We start from the raw sequence: 26,135 nt of genomic DNA on the forward strand, positions 1-26,135 counted from the left end.
ATAATCTTTTATGCATACCTCTATGCATGAAATCCAAATATGATAAAAGTAACACTTTTACATTAAAATAATAATCTTTTATGCATACCTCTATGCATGAAATTCAATTAAGATAAAAATTTATCTTTTATGCATACTTCTATGCATGAAAATCAATTATGATAAAAGTAACACTTTTATAATAAAAATTTGTCTTTTATACATACCTCTATGCATCAAAAGGACCTCTAAGAGGCAAGCCAAAAAATGGGATAAAGGCATATCTTCTGATGAGGAAGAAAACACGCAAGAAGAAGACCCGCTTAGAAAATCCACCATACCTTGATCTCATCACGTAATAGTATCGGGGACCCAAACCCAAAGCTTCAATAATCACAGCCAAGCAGACATTGTTACGAAAGTGATGCTGACCCCACGGTGTTACCCTAGTTATGTCTCGATAGGTGCGCCATTTGGTCTTAGCTACAGAAGATCCCATGTGAGGGAAAAGTGAGCGCTCATACAGTTCTATAAAATCCTTCTTCACAAACTTGCTTGCATCTTGAAGGTGAGAAATCATCATGAATAAAACCAAGTCCTACTGGCAAGCCATAAGAGAGATTAAGAATGAAAGGAGATCGATGGAAGTAAGATTACTGCGAGCGACAAGTAAGAGTTACGACTTATATAAAAGAAGGAACTAGCGTAACCTAGAAGCCGACGGTGTATCTTACCACTGAAGTTTTACCGTTTTTCCATGATTTGGGCTTGGCACATAATTCTTTTATTTTAGAGAGGGAATAATTATAAGATCAGAAAGGGAGGTTCTTTCTCCTGTGTACCTCGAAGGCTGGGGGAGAAATCTTATATTCTACCCCACTTAAAAAAAATTCGAGATGTCCTCATCTCGCAAAGTAGAGGACAACTCTTTTTCTTAAGATTCAATTTATTATGGGATTCCTTATATTCTGGTCAACCCATTAGAATACTGGGATAAATATCCCTTATATAGAACTCATCATTAAATAACAATTGATTCAGATCATATCACTCATATCTTTAACACGATAATGGTCCATTAGACCGAAAAAATTCTTTCTGGACATTCCTCCACGGAAATTTCAGTCAAGCAAGTTCTCAATTTGTCATCCCTTAACTTGATCTACCGTGTCAAGTGTTAACAGTAGCAATTTGACAGCACAATCCACTCATCTCATAGTGATTTGCTGAAATTATTATCATCATTTTAGTCATGAATATCATCACAGGGACTCGTCCCATTCATCCTCATTGTGATTCGCTCAGGTTATTATATTTCAACTTAATTTCAGAAATCATCCTCATTGTGATTCACTCAGGTTATTATATTTTAACTTAATTTCAAAAATCATCATTTTTCAATCAGAATCCAAATCAATTCATCAGTTCTCAAACAGAATTAAAAATCATATCAACTACATTCGAAATCATCTTCTCGATAGCATTAATGCTTATAATTTTAAGTCTTAGATTTACTCGTATATACTGCCGATAAAGAGCTGCAGTTATACCCTCGGTATATACGGTAGTCATGATACTTGGAACTATAAGGTAAATACCATCATGTCTAGGCCTCAAGCAAGTCAGGGTTCCATACAATTGCGGTACTTCCATTTGAAGACCCAATTACTAATTTACGAATTTTCAGTTTGAATATCAAATTGTATGAATTATATCACACAACTACAACCTTTTTGTGCTTCTTGATAAATTTTTGACATATTTGGCTTCTCAATTGATCTTTATTAGCTAATTTGCTCTGATACCAACTGTGAGATCCATGTCCCCACCGCACAATGGATTCCGGATGCTAGCAGCAAAAGTAGCACATCTTGCGCGGGGTAGGGGTCCCACACTCGGGGCCTCGCCCCACGGATATCCGGACAAGAGACTAATCCATCGGTTTTTCCAAAACCGAACCCGGAAAAACTTCCTTTACTCGGAAAGCACGGGCGATTCCACCAGGATAACTCTTTAGTCTAACGTAGTCAAGACCATTACTGATCAAGCTGATCCGACTGCACCTATAAAGATACTCGGTCAGATCAAGGAAGAAACTTGCACTTGGATCATTGGGATCAACGCTTTTTTCCCCATCAAGAGGCATAGCCGTTGATTCCTATCCATAGAACAATTACTATCCCAGATTTACTTTATCTATCGTAATGATAGAAATTGAGGCTCGATTTACGGATCCATCAGTCCAGCCTAACCCCATCCAGTCCCATGGGTTAGCCAACCACCCAACCACTGTAGTGATGGGATCCAGTTAGGAATTTGGTTAGGTTTTGTCCCGGGTACCAGGGAAAAGAGTTCCCAGGTTCCCTAGCCGGAAGTTCATGCAAACATAAAACTAGTCACACCACTTACACACCCAATATGAAATTACCTTTTTCTCAGCATCAACTAACTTTAAAACAATCCTTTAACGAAACCATTATGTCACTGATGACAATCCTCAAAATCTCTAGTTGAATCCTTATTTCCAATCATTCATTCATCGGTGTACTTATGGCATCATTGCAACCAGAACGCTCACCACCTGTTTACTCAGGGGCCTTTTCAATAGTTCCTAGCTCATAGTACCCGATAATATTTTCACATATAAAAATCAAGATGGAATCCTTGTTGAAGATTAGCAAGATCAATCAACACATCCATATAAGAGAGCCATGAACTCATCTGTTGAGGACCAGAAAGATCAATCAACCAGATCCATACCCTCTAACTTTAAAAGATTCCAAGCCCAGGAAGGTACTTCAAACTTTCCACCTCCAAAGAGGCAGCAAGGACCGATTCAGAATCAAGATGCAGGAAGACTCCAAAGTGAAGGAAGATCCTTCCCCCAAAATACTTTCTCAGGAGGACCATCTATTTTAAGGATGCAGAACAATGAGCCCAGAAGTGAGAACCGATGTTTTGGATGCCAAGGTTTTGGTCATCAGTTAAAAGACTGCCCAACTCCTGCCATGTCAAGGGGACATGGAAGTCTAGGACCCCGAATTCAGAGACCAATTCCTTCATACCAATCTAATCAGGGTCCGTCTCACCCAAGCCAGGGTAACCCCAAAAGAACTCCAAATCAACCGTCTGCCTCTACCCAGAGTAACCTCAGAACTCCTTTCCAGAACAGGGGCAACCAAAGAGAAAGAATTCCACCTCAGACTGCAGCAGCCAGAGCAGTCACAATTTCAGAAGAAGTAGAAGAGGAAAGAAGGACAGATCTTTACTGCAATTGAAAAACCAAGGGCTTAACCGACAGTTCTCAAGTCATCCATACTCCAGCAGAATACCAGGGAAAAATCGACCGTTCACTTCCAAGGCGTAAAGTTGAATGTGATTGAAGAAGAAGATGATGATGAAAGAAATCATACTACAACTGCGAGATGAGGACATCTCGCATTTTTTTAAGTGGGGTAGAATGTAAGATTCCTCCCCCAACCCCTTTTTGATGTCTAGTATCTTCCCCTGTAAATCAACCCTCTTCAGAAATATAAAGACCTTGTTGCTAACTATTTTAGCCTAGAGAGAGAAAAATTATTCTAGAGAGAGAATATTCAGATTTTGAATATTTTTGGATAGAAAAATATCTCTTATAATTCAGATGAGTTCCCCTGAAACAGAAATTCAAAAAGAATTTTCCAATGTGCAATTGAAATTAATTGGAAATAGGTATAAAGAACCTTAGTCTAAGGGTCTAGATTTTCAGAAATCTTTAGACTATGGTCCAATTAAGGTTCCTATGGGCCAATAGCATCAATCCATGTGTAGGGAGGAGATAAATCCAATTTGTAAAAAAGAAGATACCCAAAATTGAGTAAATGCTCACATAAGGTGAAGAGTTGAAAATGTACAAGGTTTATTAGTAAAAAACTATGAGCAATATTAAAAATATGAGATATTTTGGGTATCCAAAAATGAGTAAATGCTCACATAAGATGAAGAGTTGAAAATGTACAAGGTTTATTAGTAAAAAACTATGAGCAATATTAAAATGATTCCATTATGACACATATGTAAGGAAGGGGAATTCTTTAAAGGAGGTGCATATTTCACATAAGATGAAGAGTTGAAAATGTACAAGGTTTATTAGTAAAAAAAAACTATGAGCAATATTAAAATGATTCCATTATGACACATATGTAAGGAAGGGGAGTTCTTTAAAGGAGGTGCATATTTCACATGCTTGAATGAGTTTTAAACTCATAAAAATTGAGATATTTCATCTCTCCTCTCTCCTCATTCAAGTCTAGTTCCAAAAAGTTAGCTTAACTGACCTAAAAATGGTCAAAAATTGACCAAACTGATTTAGAAAATTCTAGAATCAGTTTGTTTGGTTAGGAGCTCAATTTTCCTATAAATAGAAGCCTCCCCCTTGTTGAAAAATATATAGTGTTTATGCATCGTTACTCTACTCCACCTAAGCCAAGAACTGTGAATTCATTTAATAATTCACTAGTTTTTTGGAGCTTCCCTCTTTCTTCAATCCCCATTAGTGGCTCCATCAACATACTTAACCAATTGATTGGTTGGGGGCCTCTACCGTGAACAAAGAATCAAGCAATTTGTAAGGTAATTAGTGAATATTGATCTTTTCTATAATTTCTCAATGTTTCTCTCTTCTCAACCCCTCTCAAGCTTGAGAAGCTTAATTCGTATGGTTTTTTTTTTGAATGCTATTGAAGTGAATTGATGAATGTTAGTGGAGTTACATAATTTAATAAATGCTATTGAAGTTAATTTCCATTTATGTTTAAATTCTAATAGTTTTTATGTAATTTCTCTCTCTCACTCAAGAAATGGTCATACTCATCAGGACCCATTCTCAATCCAAATCAAGCTTTTCATAAAGCTTTTCCTTAACCCAAGATTAAGCTATGCTTGAGGCCAAATTAATGGCTTTTTTCTATGCTTTTAGTTTATGTATATTGATGATTCAATCCATTATGGATTAATGATCCAATTAGAGATCATTTTAATTATTTCCTTAATGATAAGCTTTATCCCTTAGAAAAATTGAGATTTATCAGTCATAGCAGCGGAGCTATGGCAAAATTTTTATAAAAATTATGCATAAAATAATTTCATTCAAAGCATAAAAAGAGGACTTCCTACCATATTCTAGGAATTATCATCCTAGATTAATTGAAAGATATTCATTGTAATCATAGAGAAATTAATTTTTATATTATGCATAATTGATTTTCATGCATAGAGCTATGCATAAAAGATTATTATTTTAACATAAAAGTGTTACTTTTATCAAATTTTAATTTTCATGCATAGAAGTATGCATAAAGGATAATTTTTTTAATATTAAAAGTGTTACTTTTATCATTTTTAATTTTCATGCATAGAAGTATGCATAAAAGATAATTTTTTTTATATTAAAAGTGTTACTTTTATCATTTTTAATTTTCATGCATAGAAGTATGCATAAAAGATAATTTTTTATATCAAAAATGTTACTTTTATCATTTTTAATTTTCATGCATAGAAGTATGCATAAAGGATAATTTTTTTATATCAAAAGTGTTACTTTTATCATATTGGATTTCATGCATAGAGGTATGCATAAAAGATGATTATTTTAATGTAAAAGTGTTACTTTTGTCACAATTGAATTTCATGCATAGAGGTATGTATAAAAGTTGATTATTTTATTATAAAAGTGTTACTTTTATCATAATTGGATTTCATGCATGGAGGTATGCATAAAAGATATTCTTTTTATACTAAAAGTGTGATTTTCATCATAAATGGATTTTATGCATAACTTAGATGCATAAGAGAAATTCTTTTATTCTAAAAGTGTAATTCCTACCAAATTGACTTTATGCATAAAAAGATGCATAAAAAAATTGATTTTTAATTCAAAAGTGTCATTCTCATCTAAATTGAATTTATGCATAGGAAGATGCATAAAAGATTGAATTTTTAATTCAAAAGTGTCATTCTCATCTAAATTAAATTTATGCATAAGAAGATGCATAAAAGATTGAATTTTAATTCAAAAGTGTCATTTTCATTTAAAATGAATTTATGCATAGGAAGATGCATAAAAGATTGATTTTTCTTCGGAAGTATTAATCTCCTTAAATGGAATTTATGCATAAGTAAATGTGTAAAGAAATCTTATATCAAATATAAGAATTCTCTTGTATTCTATAAATAGATATGAGATGTGATAGGATGTGATAAGAGGTGTATAAGAGGTGATAAGAGGTGATAAGATGAATTAAGATGTGATAAGATGTGTATGGGATGAGGTAAGAAGTGTATGTGATAGGATAAGTTGTATATGGGTTGTGATAGGGCGAGAATGGATGTGATGTAAAAGATTAGATGTGAAGGCATATGGGGTTATATGAATGGGAATGTGGAAATGGATGTATGTATGTGGATGTGTGGATGTGGAGATGGGAGTATGGATGTATGAATGTGAAAATGGATGTATGCATGAAGATGTATATGCATAGATGTGAATGTGGATGTAGATGTGGATGTGTGGATGTGGAGATGGGAGTATGGATGTATGAATGTGAAAATGGATGTATGCATGAAGATGTATATGCATAGATGTGAATGTGGATGTATGCATGAAGATGTATATGCATAGATGTGAATGTGGATGTAGATGTGGATGTATAGATGTGAATGGGAATGTGGATGTGAATGTGGATGTAGATGTGGATGTATAGATGTGAATGGGAATGTGGATGTGGATGTATGTATGTATGTGGATGTATAGATGTGAATGGGAATGTGGATGTGGATGTATGTATGTATGTGGATGTAGATGTGGATGTATAGATGTGAATGGGAATGTGGATGTGGATGTATATGAATGTGGATGTAGATGTGGATGTATAGATGTGAATGGGAATGTGGATGTGGATGTATGTATGTATGTGGATGTAGATATGGATGTATAGATGTGAATGGGAATGTGGATGTGGATGTATGTATGTATGTGGATGTGGATGTATGTATGTATGTGGATGTGAATGTATGAATGAGGACGTGATAATGGATGTATGCATGTAGATGTGGATATATGGATGTGAATATGAATGTGGATGTGGATGTGGATGTATGGATGGATATGGATGTGTATGTATGAATGTAGATAAGGGATGTGGATGTATAAATGAGGATGTGAAAATGGAGCATGTAGATGTGGATGTATGGATGTGAATGTGGATGTGGATGTGGATGTATAAATGAGGGTGTGAAAATGGAGGTATGCATGTAGATGTGGATGTATGGATGTGAATGTGGATGTGGATGTGGATGTATAAATGAGGATGTGAATGTGGATGTGAATGTGAATGTGGATGTGGATGTGGATGTGGATGTATGGATGTGTATGTATGAATGTGGATATGGGATGTGGATATATAAGGCGAGAATGGATGCGATGTAAAAGATTAGATGTGAAGGCATATGGGATATATGAATGGGAATGTGAAAATGGATGTATGCATGTAAATGTGAAAATGGATGTATGCATGTAAATGTGGATGTATAAGGCGAGAATGGATGCGATGTAAAAGATTAGATGTGAAGGCATATGGGGTTATATGAATGGGAATGTGAAAATGGATGTATGCATGTAAATGTGAAAATGGATGTATGCATGTAAATGTGGATGTATGGATGTGAATGTGAATGTGTATGTGAATTAATGTGTCGTCGATATGAGAAAATGGATGAGAATGAGTACACATTGAATGGAATGTGGAATAAGTAATGTGGACTAAGGAGGGATAATGTGGAAAGACGAGAGTTCGATTTAGAAACTGTATTTTGTGACTGTTTGTAAATGACTATTTTATGTCAAGAATGCTGGGGAAGCATTTTGACCATCTTGTGGATTAAGGTCATGAAGACCTAACTGTTAAAGTTGCAACTGCTGGACGGAGAGTCAATGGAGGACGTCTCGCGTAGCAAGGTGGGCCGAGGTCTTGACCAACCTCGGCTCGATTAAAATGGTGAGCTTCCGCCGGTACGGTGGATGAGGGACCAAGGAAGTGGCCTATGAGTGAAGCGCTAGGTCACCTGCGAAGGATCCTAGAGGGTGCTGACCATACGGTGCTCGGGCTCTGGGTCGCCTAGGATACCCGCACGTGCGTCGAGGAAGATATTGGAACAAGGAGTAAGAGTTGTTTTGTGAAACCGAGCATGGATCTGGTTGCTGACCTTGCTGGTCTGCCATGGATGAGTCCATGGCTCTTTATATGGATCTGTTGGTTGATCTTGCTGATCTTCAACGAGAGTCCATCTTGATTTTTATAAGTGATTATCTTGCCGAGTATTATGGGCTAGGAACTATTGAAAAGGCCCCTGTGTGGACAAGTGGTGAGCGTTCTAGTTGCCAATGATGCCATAGATACTCTGATGAAGGAATGATGGGAAATTATGAATCAACCGGATAAATTGGAAGATTGTGATCAGTGGTACTATGGTTTCATTAAAGGATTGTTTTAAAGTTAGCTGATGCTAAGAAAAAAGGCAATTTCATAATGGGTGTGTAAGTGGTGTGGCTAGTTTTATGTTTGCATGAACTTCCGGCTAGTTTTTTCTTAGCTGATGCTAAGAAAAAAGGCAATTTCATATTGGGTGTGTAAGTGGTGTGGCTAGTTTTATGTTTGCATGAACTTCCGGCTAGGGGGCCTTGGAACTCTTTTCCTTGGTACCCGGGACAAAACCTAACCAAATTCCAAATTGGATCCCATCACTACAGTGGTTGGGTGGTTGGCTAACCCATGGGATCGGATAGGGTTAGGCTGGACTGATGGATCCGTAAATCGAGATTTAATTTCTATTATTACGATAGATGAAGTAAATCCCGGATAGAAATTGTTCTATGGATAGGAATCAACGGCTGTGCCTCTTGATGGGGAAAAAAGCGTTGATCCTCCCAATGATCCAAGTGCAAGTTTCTTCTTTGAATTGACCAAGTACCGTTAAAGGTGCAGTCAGATCAGTTGATCCGTAATGATCTTGACTACGTTAGAGTAAAGAGTTATTCTAGTGGAATCGCCCATGCTTTCCGGGTAAAGGAAGTTTTTTCGGTTTCGGTTTTGGACAAATCGACGGATTAGTCTCTTGTCCAGATATCCGTGGGCGAGGCCCCGAGTGTGGGTCCCTGGCCCGCGCATGAAGTGCTACTTTCGCTGCTAGTACCCCGAATCCGTCGCATGGTGGGGACAGGGATCTCACAGTTGGTATCAGAGCATTTGGTTAATAAAGATCAACTGAGTAGACAAATATGTCAAAAATTTATCAAGAAACACAAAAAGGTTATAATTATGTGATATAAGTCATACAATTTGATATTCAAACTAAAATTCGTAAATTGGTAATTGGGTCTTCAGATGGAAGTACCGCAATTATATAGAATCACTGACTTGCTTGAGGCCTAGACATGATGGTATTTACCTTATAATTCCAAGGGCCGTGACTACCCGTATATACCAAGAGTATACTGCAGCTCTTTATTGACAGTATATACGAGTAAATCTAAGACTTGAAATTATAAGCGTTAATGCTATCCAGATGATGAATTCGAATGTGGTTGATATGATTTTTAATTCTGTTTGAGAACTGATGAAATTGATTTGGATTCTTATTGGAAAATGATGAATTCTGAAATTTAGTTGAAATGTAATAAGCTGAGCGAAACCACAATGAGGATGAATGGGACGAGTCCCTGTGATGATATTCATAACTGGAATGATGATAATGATTTCAGCAAATCACTATGAGATTAGTGGATTATACTGTCAAATTGCTACTATTGACACTTGAGACGGTAGATTAAGTTAAGGGATGACAAATTGAGAACTTGCTTAACTAAAATTTCCCATGGAGGAATGTTCAGAAGGTATTCTGTTGGGTTGACTAGAATGTAAGGAACCCCAGAATAATTTGGGTCGTAAGAAAAAGAGTTGTTCTCTTCCTACGAGATGAGGACATCTCGCGCTTTTTTTTTAAGTGGGGTAGAATGTAAGAATTCTTCCCAGTTTTTGAGGTATTCAAAAATAAGAATCTCCTCTCTAATCTTATAACTATTCTCTCTCTAATATATAAAGTTTTGACAGAATCATGAGACGAGGAAATCGTAGCCGTCAGCAGCCAGACCCTGTCACTCACTGAAGATAACGAACTTGATCCTGATGTTCGCAAGGCTCTTCATAGGACTCAACCAGGACCCTTCAAAGGAGAAGGGGAGAACCTGGGTGAGACTGTGGAGAAATGGGTGGAAGCCATGGAAGAGTATTTTGACGTCACAGGTTATAATGAGCTGAGCAAAATAGCTCTTGGCCGGCTGAAAATAGTGGAAACAGCCAGGGTAGCATGGAGGAACCACTGTGACACCAACCGTCTAAATAGAAATACCCAATCTTGGAATGACCTAAAAACCTATTTGAGAAAGAGATTTTGTCCCCCTGGATTTTTGGAAACCAAAATGAACGAATTTTTAGAACTAAAGTAGGAGAACAAAACCATTGAAGAATATCACCAGGCCTTTGCTCTTCTACTCAAATACTCACCACCTCTAGATGAAGAACAGCTCATGGCCAGGTTCATTCGGGCAATGAACACACCTTTGGACACACTGGTCAAAAATGCCAAACCAGTGTCCATGGCTGAAGCAGTAAAAATGGCAAAGGATTTTGCCAAAGCCTTTGTAGTAAAGGTCCCGCCAAAACCTGCACCCTCTAACTTTAAAAGATTCCAAGCCCAGGAAGGTACTTCAAACTTTCCACCTCCAAAGAGGCAGCAAGGACCGATTCAGAATCAAGATGCAGGAAGACTCCAAAGTGAAGGAAGATCCTTCCCCCAAAATACTTTCTCAGGAGGACCATCTATTTTAAGGATGCAGAACAATGAGCCCAGAAGTGAGAACCGATGTTTTGGATGCCAAGGTTTTGGTCATCAGTTAAAAGACTGCCCAACTCCTGCCATGTCAAGGGGACAGGGAAGTCTAGGACCCCGAATTCAGAGACCAATTCCTTCATACCAGTGTAATCAGGGTCCGTCTCACCCAAGCCAGGGTAACCCCAGAAGAACTCCAAATCAACCGTCTGCCTCTACCCAGAGTAACCTCAGAACTCCTTTCCAGAACAGGGGCAACCAAAGAGAAAGAATTCCACCTCAGACTGCAGCAGCCAGAGCATTCACAATTTCAGAAGAAGTAGAAGAGGAAAGAAGGACAGATCTTTACTGCAATTGAAAAACCAAGGGCTTAACCGACAGTTCTCAAGTCATCCATACTCCAGCAGAATACCAGGGAAAAATCGACCGTTCACTTCCAAGGCGTAAAGTTGAATGTGATTGAAGAAGAAGATGATGATGAAAGAAATCATACTCCAACTGCGAGATGAGGACATCTCGCATTTTTTTAAGTGGGGTAGAATGTAAGATTCCTCCCCCAACCCCTTTTTGATGTCTAGTATCTTCCCCTGTAAATCAACCCTCTTCAGAAATATAAAGACCTTGTTGCTAACTATTTTAGCCTAGAGAGAGAAAAATTATTCTAGAGAGAGAATATTCAGATTTTGAATATTTTTGGATAGAAAAATATCTCTTATAATTCAGATGAGTTCCCTTGAAACAGAAATTCAAAAAGAATTTTCCAATGTGCAATTGGAATTAATTGGAAATAGGTATAAAGAACCTTAGTCTAAGGGTCTAGATTTTCAGAAATCTTTAGACTATGGTCCAATTATTGTTCCTATGGGCCAATAGCATCAATCCATGTGTAGGGAGGAGATAAATCCAATTTGTAAAAAAGAAGATACCCAAAATTGAGTAAATGCTCACATAAGGTGAAGAGTTGAAAATGTACAAGGTTTATTAGTAAAAAACTATGAGCAATATTAAAAATATGAGATATTTTGGATATCCAAAAATGAGTAAATGCTCACATAAGATGAAGAGTTGAAAATGTACAAGGTTTATTAGTAAAAAACTATGAGCAATATTAAAATGATTCCATTATGACACATATGTAAGGAAGGGGAATTCTTTAAAGGAGGTGCATATTTCACATAAGATGAAGAGTTGAAAATGTACAAGGTTTATTAGTAAAAAAAAACTATGAGCAATATTAAAATGATTCCATTATGACACATATGTAAGGAAGGGGAGTTCTTTAAAGGAGGTGCATATTTCACATGCTTGAATGAGTTTTAAACTCATAAAAATTGAGATATTTCATCTCTCCTCTCTCCTCATTCAAGTCTAGTTCCAAAAAGTTAGCTTAACTGACCTAAAAATGGTCAAAAATTGACCAAACTGATTTAGAAAATTCTAGAATCAGTTTGTTTGGTTAGGAGCTCAATTTTTCTATAAATAGAAGCCTCCCTCTTGTTGAAAAATATATAGTGTTTATGCATCGTTACTCTACTCCACCTAAGCCAAGAACTGTGAATTCATTTAATAATTCACTAGTTTTTTGGAGCTTCCCTCTTTCTTCAATCCCCATTAGTGGCTCCATCAACATACTTAACCAATTGATTGGTTGGGGGCCTCTACCGTGAACAAAGAATCAAGCAATTTGTAAGGTAATTAGTGAATATTGATCTTTTCTATAATTTCTCAATGTTTCTCTCTTCTCAACCCCTCTCAAGCTTGAGAAGCTTAATTCGTATGGTTTTTTTTTTGAATGCTATTGAAGTGAATTGATGAATGTTAGTGGAGTTACATAATTTAATAAATGCTATTGAAGTTAATTTCCATTTATGTTTAAATTCTAATAGTTTTTATGTAATTTCTCTCTCTCACTCAAGAAATGGTCATACTCATCATGACCCATTCTCAATCCAAATCAAGCTTTTCATAAAGCTTTTCCTTAACCCAAGATTAAGCTATGCTTGAGGCCAAATTAATGGCTTTTTTCTATGCTTTTAGTTTATGTATATTGATGATTCAATCCATTATGGATTAATGATCCAATTAGAGATCATTTTAATTATTTCCTTAATGATAAGCTTTATCCCTTAGAAAAATTGAGATTTATCAGTCATAGCAGCGGAGCTATGGCAAAATTTTTATAAAATTATGCATAAAATAATTTCATTCAAAGCATAAAAAGAGGACTTCCTACCATATTCTAGGAATTATCATCCTAGATTAATTGAAAGATATTCATTGTAATCATAGAGAAATTAATTTTTATATTATGCATAATTGATTTTCATGCATAGAGCTATGCATAAAAGATTATTATTTTAACATAAAAGTGTTACTTTTATCAAATTTTAATTTTCATGCATAGAAGCATGCATAAAGGATAATTTTTTTTATATTAAAAGTGTTACTTTTATCATTTTTAATTTTCATGCATAGAAGTATGCATAAAAGATAATTTTTTTTATATTAAAAGTGTTACTTTTATCATTTTTAATTTTCATGCATAGAAGTATGCATAAAAGATAATTTTTTATATCAAAAGTGTTACTTTTATCATTTTTAATTTTCATGCATAGAAGTATGCATAAAGGATAATTTTTTTATATCAAAAGTGTTACTTTTATCATATTGGATTTCATGCATAGAGGTATGCATAAAAGATGATTATTTTAATGTAAAAGTGTTACTTTTGTCACAATTGAATTTCATGCATAGAGGTATGCATAAAAGTTGATTATTTTATTATAAAAGTGTTACTTTTATCATAATCGGATTTCATGCATGGAGGTATGCATAAAAGATATTCTTTTTATACTAAAAGTGTGATTTTCATCATAAATGGATTTTATGCATAACTTAGATGCATAAGAGAAATTCTTTTATTCTAAAAGTGTAATTCCTACCAAATTGACTTTATGCATAAGAAGATGCATAAAAAAATTGATTTTTAATTCAAAAGTGTCATTCTCATCTAAATTGAATTTATGCATAGGAAGATGCATGAAAGATTGAATTTTTAATTCAAAAGTGTCATTCTCATCTAAATTAAATTTATGCATAGGAAGATGCATAAAAGATTGAATTTTAATTCAAAAGTGTCATTTTCATTTAAAATGAATTTATGCATAGGAAGATGCATAAAAGATTGATTTTTCTTCGGAAGTATTAATCTCCTTAAATGGAATTTATGCATAAGTAAATGTGTAAAGAAATCTTATATCAAATATAAGAATTCTCTTGTATTCTATAAATAGATATGAGATGTGATAGGATGTGATAAGAGGTGTATAAGAGGTGATAAGAGGTGATAAGATGAATTAAGATGTGATAAGATGTGTATGGGATGAGGTAAGAAGTGTATGTGATAGGATAAGTTGTATATGGGTTGTGATAGGGCGAGAATGGATGTGATGTAAAAGATTAGATGTGAAGGCATATGGGGTTATATGAATGGGAATGTGGAAATGGATGTATGTATGTGGATGTGTGGATGTGGAGATGGGAGTATGGATGTATGAATGTGAAAATGGATGTATGCATGAAGATGTATATGCATAGATGTGAATGTGGATGTAGATGTGGATGTATAGATGTGAATGGGAATGTGGATGTGAATGTGGATGTAGATGTGGATGTATAGATGTGAATGGGAATGTGGATGTGGATGTATGTATGTATGTGGATGTATAGATGTGAATGGGAATGTGGATGTGGATGTATGTATGTATGTGGATGTAGATGTGGATGTATAGATGTGAATGGGAATGTGGATGTGGATGTATATGAATGTGGATGTAGATGTGGATGTATAGATGTGAATGGGAATGTGGATGTGGATGTATGTATGTATGTGGATGTAGATGTGGATGTATAGATGTGAATGGGAATGTGGATGTGGATGTATGTATGTATGTGGATGTGGATGTATGTATGTATGTGGATGTGAATGTATGAATGAGGACGTGATAATGGATGTATGCATGTAGATGTGGATATATGGATGTGAATATGAATGTGGATGTGGATGTGGATGTATGGATGTGGATATGGATGTGTATGTATGAATGTAGATAAGGGATGTGGATGTATAAATGAGGATGTAAAAATGGAGGTATGCATGTAGATGTGGATGTATGGATGTGAATGTGGATGTGGATGTGGATGTATAAATGAGGGTGTGAAAATGGAGGTATGCATGTAGATGTGGATGTATGGATGTGAATGTGGATGTGGATGTGGATGTATAAATGAGGATGTGAATGTGAATGTGGATGTGGATGTGGATGTGGATGTGGATGTATGGATGTGGATATGGATGTGTATGTATGAATGTGGATATGGGATGTGGATGTATAAGGCGAGAATGGATGTGATGTAAAAGATTAGATGTGAAGGCATATGGGGTTATATGAATGGGAATGTGAAAATGGATGTATGCATGTAAATGTGGATGTATGGATGTGAATGTGAATGTGTATGTGAATTAATGTGTCGTCGATATGAGGAAATGGATGAGAATGAGTACACATTGAATGGAATGTGGAATAAGTAATGTGGACTAAGGAGGGATAATGTGGAAAGACGAGAGTTCGATTTAGAAACTGTATTTTGTGACTGTTTGTAAATGACTGTTTTATGTCAAGAATGCTGGGGAAGCATTTTGACCGTCTTGTGGATTAAGGTCATGAAGACCTAACTGTTAAAGTTGCAACTGCTGACGGAGAGTCAATGGAGGACGTCTCGCGTAGCAAGGTCGGCCGAGGTCTTGACCAGCCTCGGTTCGATTAAAATGGTGAGCTTCCGCCGGTACGGTGGATGAGGGACCAAGGAAGCGGCCTATGAGTGAAGCGCTAGGTCACCTGCGAAGGATCCTAGAGGGTGCTGACCATACGGTGCTCGGGCTCTGGGTCGCCTAGGATACCCACACGTGTGTCGAGGAAGATATTGGAACAAGGAGTAAGAGTTGTTTTGTGAAACCGAGCATGGATCTGGTTGCTGACCTTGCTGGTCTTCAATGGATGAGTCCATGGCTCTTTATATGGATCTGTTGGTTGATCTTGCTGATCTTCAACGAGAGTCCATCTTGATTTTTATAAGTGATTATCTTGCCGAGTATTATGGGCTAGGAACTATTGAAAAGGCCCCTGTGTGGACAGGTGGTGAGCGTTCTAGTTGCCAATGATGCCATAGATACTCTGATGAAGGAATGATGGGAAATTATGAATCAACCGGATAAATTGGAAGATTGTGATCAGTGGTACTATGGTTTCATTAAAGGATTGTTTTAAAGTTAGCTGATGCTAAGAAAAAGGCAATGGGTGTGTAAGTGGTGTGGCTAGTTTTATGTTTGCATGAACTTCCGGCTAGGGAGCCTTGGAACTCTTTTCCTTGGTACCCGGGACAAAACCTAACCAAATTCCAAATTGGATCCTATCACTACAGTGGTTGGGTGGTTGGCTAACCCATGGGATCGGATGGGGTTAGGCTGCACTGATGGATCCGTAAATCGAGATTTAATTTCTATTATTACGATAGATGAAGTAAATCCCGGATAGAAATTGTTCTATGGATAGGAATCAACGGCTGTGTCTCTTGATGGGGAAAAAAGCATTGATCCCAATGATCCAAGTGCAAGTTTCTTCTTTGAATTGACCAAGTACCGTTAAAGGTACAGTCAGATCAGTTGATCCGTAATGATCTTGACTACGTTAGAGTAAAGAGTTATCCTGGTGGAATCGCCCATGCTTTCCGGGTAAAGGAAGTTTTTCCGGTTTCGGTTTTGGACAAATCGACGGATTAGTCTCTTGTCCAGATATCCGTGTGGGCGAGACCCCGAGTGTGGGTCCCTGGCCCGCGCATGAAGTGCTACTTCCGCTGCTAGTACCCCGAATCCGTCGCATGGTGGGGACAGGGATCTCACAACCACAGCCAAGCAGACATTGTTGCGAAAGTGATGCCGACCCCACGGTGTTACCCTAGTTATGTCTCGATAGGTCCGCCATTTGGTCTTAGCTACAAAAGTTCCCAAGTGAGGGAAAAGTGAGCGCTCATACAGCTCTATAAAATCCTTCTTCACAGACTAGCTTGCGTCTTGAAGGCGAGAAATCATCATGGATAAAACCAAGTCCTGCTGCCAAGCCATAAGAGAGATTAAGAATGAAAGGAGATCGATGGAAGTAAGATTACTGCGAGCGACGTAAGAGTTACGACTTATAAAAGAAGGAACTAGCGTAACCTAGAAGCCGACGGTGTATCTTACCCACTGAAGTTTTACCGTCTTTCCATGATTTGGGCTTGGCACATAATTCTCTTATTTTAGAGAGGGAATAATTATAAGATGAGAAAGGGAGGTTCTTACTCCTGTATACCTCGAAGGCTGGGGGAGAAATCTTATATTCTACCCCACTTAAAAAAAATGCGAGATGTCCTCGTCTCGCAAAGTAGAGGAAAACTCTTTTTCTTAAGATCCAATTTATTCTGGGGTTCCTTATATTCTGGTCAACCCATCAGAATACTGGGATAAATATCCCGTATATAGAACTCATTATTAAATAACAATTGATTCAGATCATATCACTCATATCTTTAACGCGATAATAGTCCATTAGACCAAAAAAATTCTTTCTTTCCCCCACGGAAATTTCAGTCAAGCAAGTTCTCAATTTGTCATCCCTTAACTTGATCTACCGTGTCGTGTTAACAGTAGCAATTTGACAGCACAATCCACTCATCTCATAGTGATTTGCTGAAATTATTATCATCATTCTAGTCATGAATATCATCATAGGGACTCGTCCCATTCATCCTCATTGTGATTCGCTCAGGTTATTATATTTCAACTTAATTTCAGAAATCATCCTCATTGTGATTCGCTCAGGTTATTATATTTTAACTTAATTTCAAAAATCATCATTTTTCAATCAGAATCCAAATTAATTCATCAGTTCTCAAACAAAATTAAAAATCATATCAACCATATTCGAAATCATCATCTCGATAGTATTAATGCTTATAATTTTAAGTCTTAGATTTACTCGTATATACTGCCGGTAAAGAGCTGCAGTTATACCCTCGGTATATACGATAGTCATGATACTTGGAACTATAAGGTAAATACCATCATGTCTAGGCCTCAAGCAAGTCAGGGTTCCATACAATTGCGGTACTTCCATTTGAAGACCCAATTTCTAATTTATGAATTTTCAGTTTGAATATCAAATTGTATGAATTATATCACACAATTACAACCTTTAGTGCTTCTTCATAAATTTTTGACATATTTGGCTTCTCAGTTGATCTTTATTAGCTAATTTGCTCTGATACCAACTGTGAGATCCGTGTCCCCACCGCGCAATGGATTCCGGATGCTAGCAGCAGAAGTAGCACATCTTGCGCGGGGCAGGGGTCCCACACTCGGGGCCTCTCCCATGGATATTCGGACAAGAGACTAATTCATCGGTTTTTCCAAAACCGAACCCGGAAAAACTTCCTTTACTCGAAAAGCACGGGCGATTCCACGAGGATAACTCTTTACTCTAACGTAGTCAAGACCATTACTGATCAAGCTGATCCGACTGCACCTATAAGGATGCTCGGTCAGATCAAGGAAGAAACTTGCACTTGGATCATTGGGATCAACACTTTTTTCCCCATCAAGAGGCATAGCTGATTCCTATCCATAGAGCAATTACTATCCGAGATTTACTTTATCTATCGTAATAATAGAAATTGAGTCTCGATTTACGGATCCATCTGTCCAACCTAACCCCATCCATGTTGAAATTTGAGCTAAATGATGAGCTATGGTGGATCAAATACTAGAATCAACATGATTAACAAAGTGATTAAGAAATAATTAAGACGTAATTAGTGAATAATTAGCAGATAGATTAATGTAGGCATGGATACTCAAAAACCTGCAAATTCTCATTAGGGCTATGCCTCAATTTATAGAGTTTACATCAAGCATCTAATCCCATTGATTTCTCCATGATTCACTCCCTGAATATCTCCACCTTTTGCCTGATTCTCTCCACCTCTTCTCTTTTCCCTGAATATCTCCCAGAATAACTCCACCTCTTCTCTTTTCCCTGAATATTTATGCATACCTCTATGCATGAAATTCAAATATGATAAAAGTAAAACTTTTACATTAAAATAATAATCTTTTATGCATACCTCTACGCATGAAATCCAAATATGATAAAAGTAACACTTTTACATTAAAATAATAATCTTTTATGCATACCTCTATGCATGAAATCCAAATATGATAAAAGTAACACTTTTACATTAAAATAATAATCTTTTATGCATACCTCTATGCATGAAATCCAATTATGATAAAAGTAATACTTTTACATTAAAATAATAATCTTTTATGTATACCTCTATGCATGAAATTCAATTATGATAAAAGTAACACTTTTACATTAAAATAATAATCTTTTATGCATACCTCTATGCATGAAATCGGAATATGATAGAAGTAACACTTTAATATTAAAATAATAATCTTTTATGCATACCTCCATGCATGAAATTCAAATATGATAAAAGTAACACTTTTACATTAAAATAATAATCTTTTATGCATACCTCTATTATGCATGAAATCGAAATATGATAAAAGTACTACTTTTACATTAAAATAATAATCTTTTATGCATACCTCTATGTATGAAATTCAATTATGATAAAAATAACACTTTTACATTAAATTAATAATCTTTTATGCATACCTCTATGCATGAAAATCAAATATGATAAAAGTAACACTTTTATATTAAAATAATAATCTTTTATGCATACCTCTACACATGAAAATCAAATATGATAAAAGTAACAACACCATATTAGTGAATTTGGGAATTTCCCAATTCCCATTTTTGAATACTTAAAAAAGGGGACATGGATAACATGTTTGTAAGTTTATCAAAACCCTATCATATGACATATCGTTGGAAAGCGCTTGAAAAATGGAATCTAAAGAGCTATAAAGCGCTCATTTTGGATTATTGGTGTTCAAGTTATGGTTAATCCAAACTTTTGACCAAGTATTCCACAATATGGTGTTTAACACTTTTATATTGAAATAATAATCTTTTATGCATACCTCTGCATGCAAATCAATTATGATAAAAGTAACACTTCTATATTAAAATAATAATCTTTTATGCATACCTCTATGCATGAAATCCAAATATGATAAAAGTAATTTACATTAAAATAATAATCTTTTATGCTGAAAGAAAGTAACAGGGGTGGGTTAGTCCCTCACCCAAGGGAGTGGCTCATGAAGGAGTCACCACTTAGCATCTCACGGGAGAAGCTCACCATTGATTCTTGGAATAGATAACATTATCATGAATGAGCCATAATCCCATTTACATTGGTATTTATACTCCACCCAAGAGTTCACACCTACTTACTAGTTGTCCATGGCCTTGGGCCCATAATGCTTTCTTACAAACCATCCCTTCCCCAATGGTTTCGTCCTCGAAACCTCAAATGAATACCCCAAATTCGGAGAAGAATGTTCCATGTGGCTGAATTTACACCAACCCATATTGCTCTATCAATGCTTCATATCCCTCCAATGCTGAAATAGGTTGCCATGAAGCTTCTTCCTTAGGTAAACCTTTCCATTGAACAAGATACTCCACCAAGGTACGAGTGCGAAGTACCTTTTTCCTTGTACCCAAGATAGCTTCTGGAATGTATTCAATCATTCCCTCTTCATTCATTGGAGGTAACTCATCAACCATTTGATCGATCATACCCACATATCCTTTCAAGTGAGAGACATGAAACACATCATGAATCTTTGTTGTAGATGGAAGTAAGAGTTGATATGCAACCTCCCCAACTCTTCGTATCACTTGATAAGGACCATAATAGCGATGAGCTAGCTTGGTGTTGGTGCTTCCCTTCAAAGACGCATATCTTGACTTTGGTATTCTTAAAAGAACCCAATCTCCCACTTTGAATTCCAATGGTCTTCGATGAACATTGGCATATTGTCTCATTTTCTCTTGTGCAACCTTCAAATTACTTTTGCATTGTTGCAACAAAGCTTGCATCCTTTCAGCTTCCTCCTTGGCATTATGGTTAGAAGTCTCATATGTACCCACCAACATAGGCAAATTGACCTTGTAACCATATAAAGCCTCAAAGGGTGACATGCCAATGCTCACATGATATGTTGAGTTGTAAGCAAACTCAGCCAAAGGTAACCAATCATCCCATGTGCTTTGAGTATCATGACAATAGTGGCGTAGATATGTTTCCACCCATTTGTTTACTCTTTCTGTTTGACCATCGGTTTTGGGATGATAGGCGGTGCTTGGAGTAAGCTTGGTTCCCATATATTCAAACAATGTTCTCCAAAAAGTGCTCATGAATTTGACATCGCGATCACTCACAATTTGTGACGGCATACCATGCAACTTGAAAACCCCATCAACAAATTGCTTGGCAACATTTTGGGCTGAATATGTGACCTTGGAAGGAATGAAATGGGCCACTTTGGTCAATCTATCCACCACAACATACAAGCTGTCCCACCCTTTCTTTGTGCGCGGAAGGTTAGTAATGAAATCCATTGATATATGACTCCATTTGCCTTCGAGAATGGGCAATGGCTGAACAAACCTCCCGGTTTATGTGTAGGATCCTTGTTCAATTGACATGACCGGCACCCACTTACATAAGCATGAATGCTCTTCCACATCCCCTTCCAAAAGAAACTTTTCCTTATTGCATCAAAGGTTTTGTAGACACCCAAATGACCAGCCATAGGAGTACAATGCATCTCTTCCATGATCTTCTTGATAAATGATGAAGTAGGAACCAAGTAGACTTTTCCTTTGTAGTAGAGGAGACCATTTTTCAGCTCATAATGGGCTAACTCTTCACATACACCTTGCTGTAATTTCTGCACTATTTGTGAGGTTTCTTCATCAAACAAGTACTCTTCTTGTATCTCCATGATCCAATCTTTATGCACCTCAGAAATAGCATACAATGAGCAGGCCCACATACGAGACAAGGAATCGGCAACCACATTTTCTTTGCCCTTTGTGTATGTGATTTCAAAATCATAGTTTTGTAGTGTTGCTACCCACCTTCTTTGCTTAGGAGACAAATTGGGTTGTGTGAGGAAATACTTCAGCACCCTATGATCACTTCTCACATAAAAATGACTCCCATATAAGTAATGGTGCCATTTCTTGATAGCATGGAGTATAGCAATCATCTCTTGCTCATACACATGGAGTTCTCTTTCTTTGTCATTCAGCTTTCTACTTTCATACTCCATGGTCTTGGTAAAGTACTGCACCAATCCCTCTTCCACTTGCATCCGCCCTTATTGTGAAAGGTTTGGTGAAGTCTGGACATACCAAAATAGGTGCTGATGTGAGCATCTTCTTCATATCTTCAAAGCTTTTGTTGGCAATGGCATCCCAAAAGAAGGTTTCCTTCTTCAATTTATCCGTCATTGGGGCTGCAATTTCTGCATAGTGGGCAATAAAGCGCCTATAGAATGAAGATAACCCCAAAAATCCCCTCAATTGAGTAGTGTTTGAAGGAACCGGCCAATTCTTAATACATTCCACTTTCTTTGGATCCACACAAATGCCATCCTTGCTCACAATGTGACCCAAATATTCCACCTCATGTGCCATGAAGGTACATTTTGTCTCCTTAACATACAACTTGTTTTGCCTCAAGACCTCTAAAACCTCTTTCACGTGCTTCAAATGCACTTCCTCATCTTTGCTATAGATAAGTATGTCGTCGAAAAAGACCAATACAAACTTGTAGAGGAAAGGTTGAAGCACTTTGTTCATCAATGCTTGAAAAGTTGCCGGTGCATTGCATAATCCAAACGGCATAACCATGAATTGGTAAAGACCCCTTTCTGTACGAAATGCTGTTTTGAACTCATCACCACTTTTCATCCTTATTTGATGGTATCCGGAACGCAAATCAATCTTTGAAAAGCATGTGGCACCCTTCAACTCATCCAAAAGATCATCCACCCTTGGTATTGGAAATCGATTTTTGATGGTGATCTTATTCAAATCACGGTAATCAATGCACATGCGGAAAGTACCATCCTTTTTCTTCACAAGTAGCACCGGAGAAGCAAAAGGAGATTGACTTGGTTCAACCCATCCCATGTCAATGAGTTCTTTGACTTGCTTTGCCACCTCTTCCTTTTCAACCTTTGACAAACGATAGGGAGGCTTGTTGATTGGTTTGGCATTTGGTTCCAAATCAATAGCATGATCAACACTCCTCTTTGGCGGCATTGATTTTGGCATGGTAAACATATCTTCATAATCCTTGAGTAGCTTAACCATGTCCACATTTTCGATGCAATCCTTTTTGCTATTATCTTCCTCTTTGCAAAGCTGTAGTACATAAACATAGCCCTCTTTCTTGAACTCTTTCTTCATTTGAGTAGCATTGATCATGAAGAGCTTGGACCCTTGCATTCCATTCAATGTAATAATCCCTCCATGATGCACAAAACTCATGAAACTTTTCTGTAAGTTCATGGTAAAAGAGTTCAAAGTGGACAGCCAATCACATCCAAGTACTATGTCAATTGGTCCCAACTCAATCACCAAAAGATCAACTTTGCAAGAGTAGTTCTTGGACAACTCCAATTCTGTACTTTGACACTTCATATTGCAACCCATTGAATCACCATTGGCCACTTGCACCATGTGCTTGTTTGGTAAAGAAGTTGGTTGCATTTTGAGAGTGTTCAAAGACCTTTTATTGACAAAACTATGCGTGCGTCCAGTATCAATGAGTGCATATGCTGTTCTCCCATTCACCTTGATCTTCAATCTCAATGTGTTGGCACCCTTACTTCCCGCATAAGCATCATGAGAGATTGTACACAAGGTAGTATGTGCACTATTGTTTTCATTCCACACGCATAGAGGCATCCCATCATCCATTTTGTCATGAGCAAACTTTAGTTTCCCACCCGGATCAAAAGGAAACTCGAGATTTTCTTCATCAAAACCATCATCATGAGAACCTCCACCCTCATGAGGATCTCCCCATCCTAAGGCATCATTGCATTCAAGGAATTCCTCCTCCTCATGATTAGCATTGTCCTCAGTGATAATGTAGCTTATGGAAATATCCTTGGATTTGCATACTTTGAAGTGATCCTTGTTCCATTTTTCTCCACATTTGAAACATAGACCTTTGAGCCTCATTTCATGCAAACGGTCCTCCTTGATAACCTTGCTTTTTGAACCCCCATTTGCTGGCTTGGACTCATTGTATGTAGCTTTGCTGGACATAAATGGTGGTTTAAATGGAAGTCTATTAGACCCTTTACCATACACGGTAGGAAATCTTGGAAGATTAGGTCTTGTGTTTGCATGAGAACCCATGTCAGTCCTTGTGATTGCATGAGAACCCATGTCAGTCCTTGTGATCACTTCCCCTTTGATATTCCCTTTGCTAGCCCACTTTGTCAAGTACTTCTCTTCATGAATTTCTGCAAGCATCATTGCCTTCTTCAAAGTGGCGGGTTCATGAGACTTGACATCACCACCAATAGGAGCTTTCAAGCCCCTTATATACTTGACAACAAGATAATGCTCATCAAAGTCATCCAAGTATAATAGAAGCTTTAGAAACTTATGAGAATATTCCTTCACGGTAGTGATTTGCTCTAGCTTGTCCCATTCCACAATGTGATTGTCCCTTTGCATGCTTGAAGTAAACTCTTCTGCCATGTCATTCTTGAATTCTTCCCAAGTAGTGATGACATAACCATGAGATTGCTTCCTCCTCCACCAAGTGTGAGCAAAACCTTCAAGATGAAGTGAGGCGAAGTAGACTTTGGCAATCTCGCTCCTTGGGCTGATTTCGAAGTAGAGATCCATCTTGTTTGCCCACTCTTCAAAGTCTTCGATAGAATTTGATTCTCCTTTGAACTTATTAAATATGATTTTGTCCTTCACAGCATTGTCAAAATCACCATGCATTCTTGAACCCCTCTGCCGTGCTCTTGGATCATCAAATCCTCTTCCTTCACCCAAGTGTCTATGCATTTGCTCATCTTCCAATTGCCAATCACTTGCATCTTTAAATCCCTTCTGTTCATACCCTCTTCTTGCATCTTGCATAAAGGATGAAGTTCTTGGAATACTGGCATTGGATCTCTCATAAGAAGCATCACCCATAGGTCTCTTGCCCTTGTCCATGTAAGAAGAATGTGGCATCATTTGAGGTGGCATCATTTGTCTTACTTTGTTCTCTTCTGGCATAGAAGGCTTTCCATCATGTTTGGCATCATAATGTACACCATCCATTGCATTCATATCGGCTTCTTGGTTGAGCTTGAGAGGAGCCAATGCACTAATGGCTTTCTCCAAGTCTTTTAACCCTCTTTGCATCACGTCATCCAGGTAGTGGTGTCGCTTGTCGAACCGTTCCATGAGGTGTTCACCAAATTGTTGTTGCCGATTTGTTTGGTTATTTTCAATCCTTTGAAACATACTCTCCATAGCCATTAACATCATGTCCACTGTTAGCGGAGTAGTTCCCAAAGATTGAGGCATTTCCACTGGCTGAGATTCATCTGGAGATGGTGCTTTTATGGTTGAACTTTCTTCATTCCTCGTTGATGAACTCGTTGCCATCATTGCTTCCGGTTTTCTTTGATCATTTTCATTCCGGGCTCCCTTGTTTTGACCTCCTCTAGTCATTTCCATGCGCGTAATTGATCCCTCCTTGCAAAGACCACTTACTTGATTTTTTTTTCTCTATTCAAACGGTATCCGATTTGGGTGATCTTTATATCGATACGAAGCTCTTGACGAGACGAATAAGAATCCCCAAAAACAGATCTGAAAAAGTCAATAGCCTTTGACCAGTCAACTGTACTGGCTGAAAGTCAACTCTTGATGTTAACCGCTCAATTCTTATCCGATTTGGGTGATCTTTATATCGATGCGAAGCTCTTGACGAGACGAGTAAGGATCCCCAAAAACAGATTTGAAAAAGTCAACAGCCTTTGACCAATCAACTGTTCTAGCTGAAAGTCAACTCTTAACTTTGACCGCTCAATACTACTCCGATTTGAGTGATCTTTAGCTTGTTTGAAAGAGATTTTCGGGTAGATTGAAGAGCTTTCAGGACAGATTTGAAAAGCT

This window comes from Cibotium barometz, chromosome 19 (genome assembly GCF_041138505.1).
Source record: "Cibotium barometz isolate CiBa-2024 chromosome 19, ASM4113850v1, whole genome shotgun sequence".
In the NCBI taxonomy this organism is placed as follows: domain Eukaryota; kingdom Viridiplantae; phylum Streptophyta; class Polypodiopsida; order Cyatheales; family Cibotiaceae; genus Cibotium; species Cibotium barometz.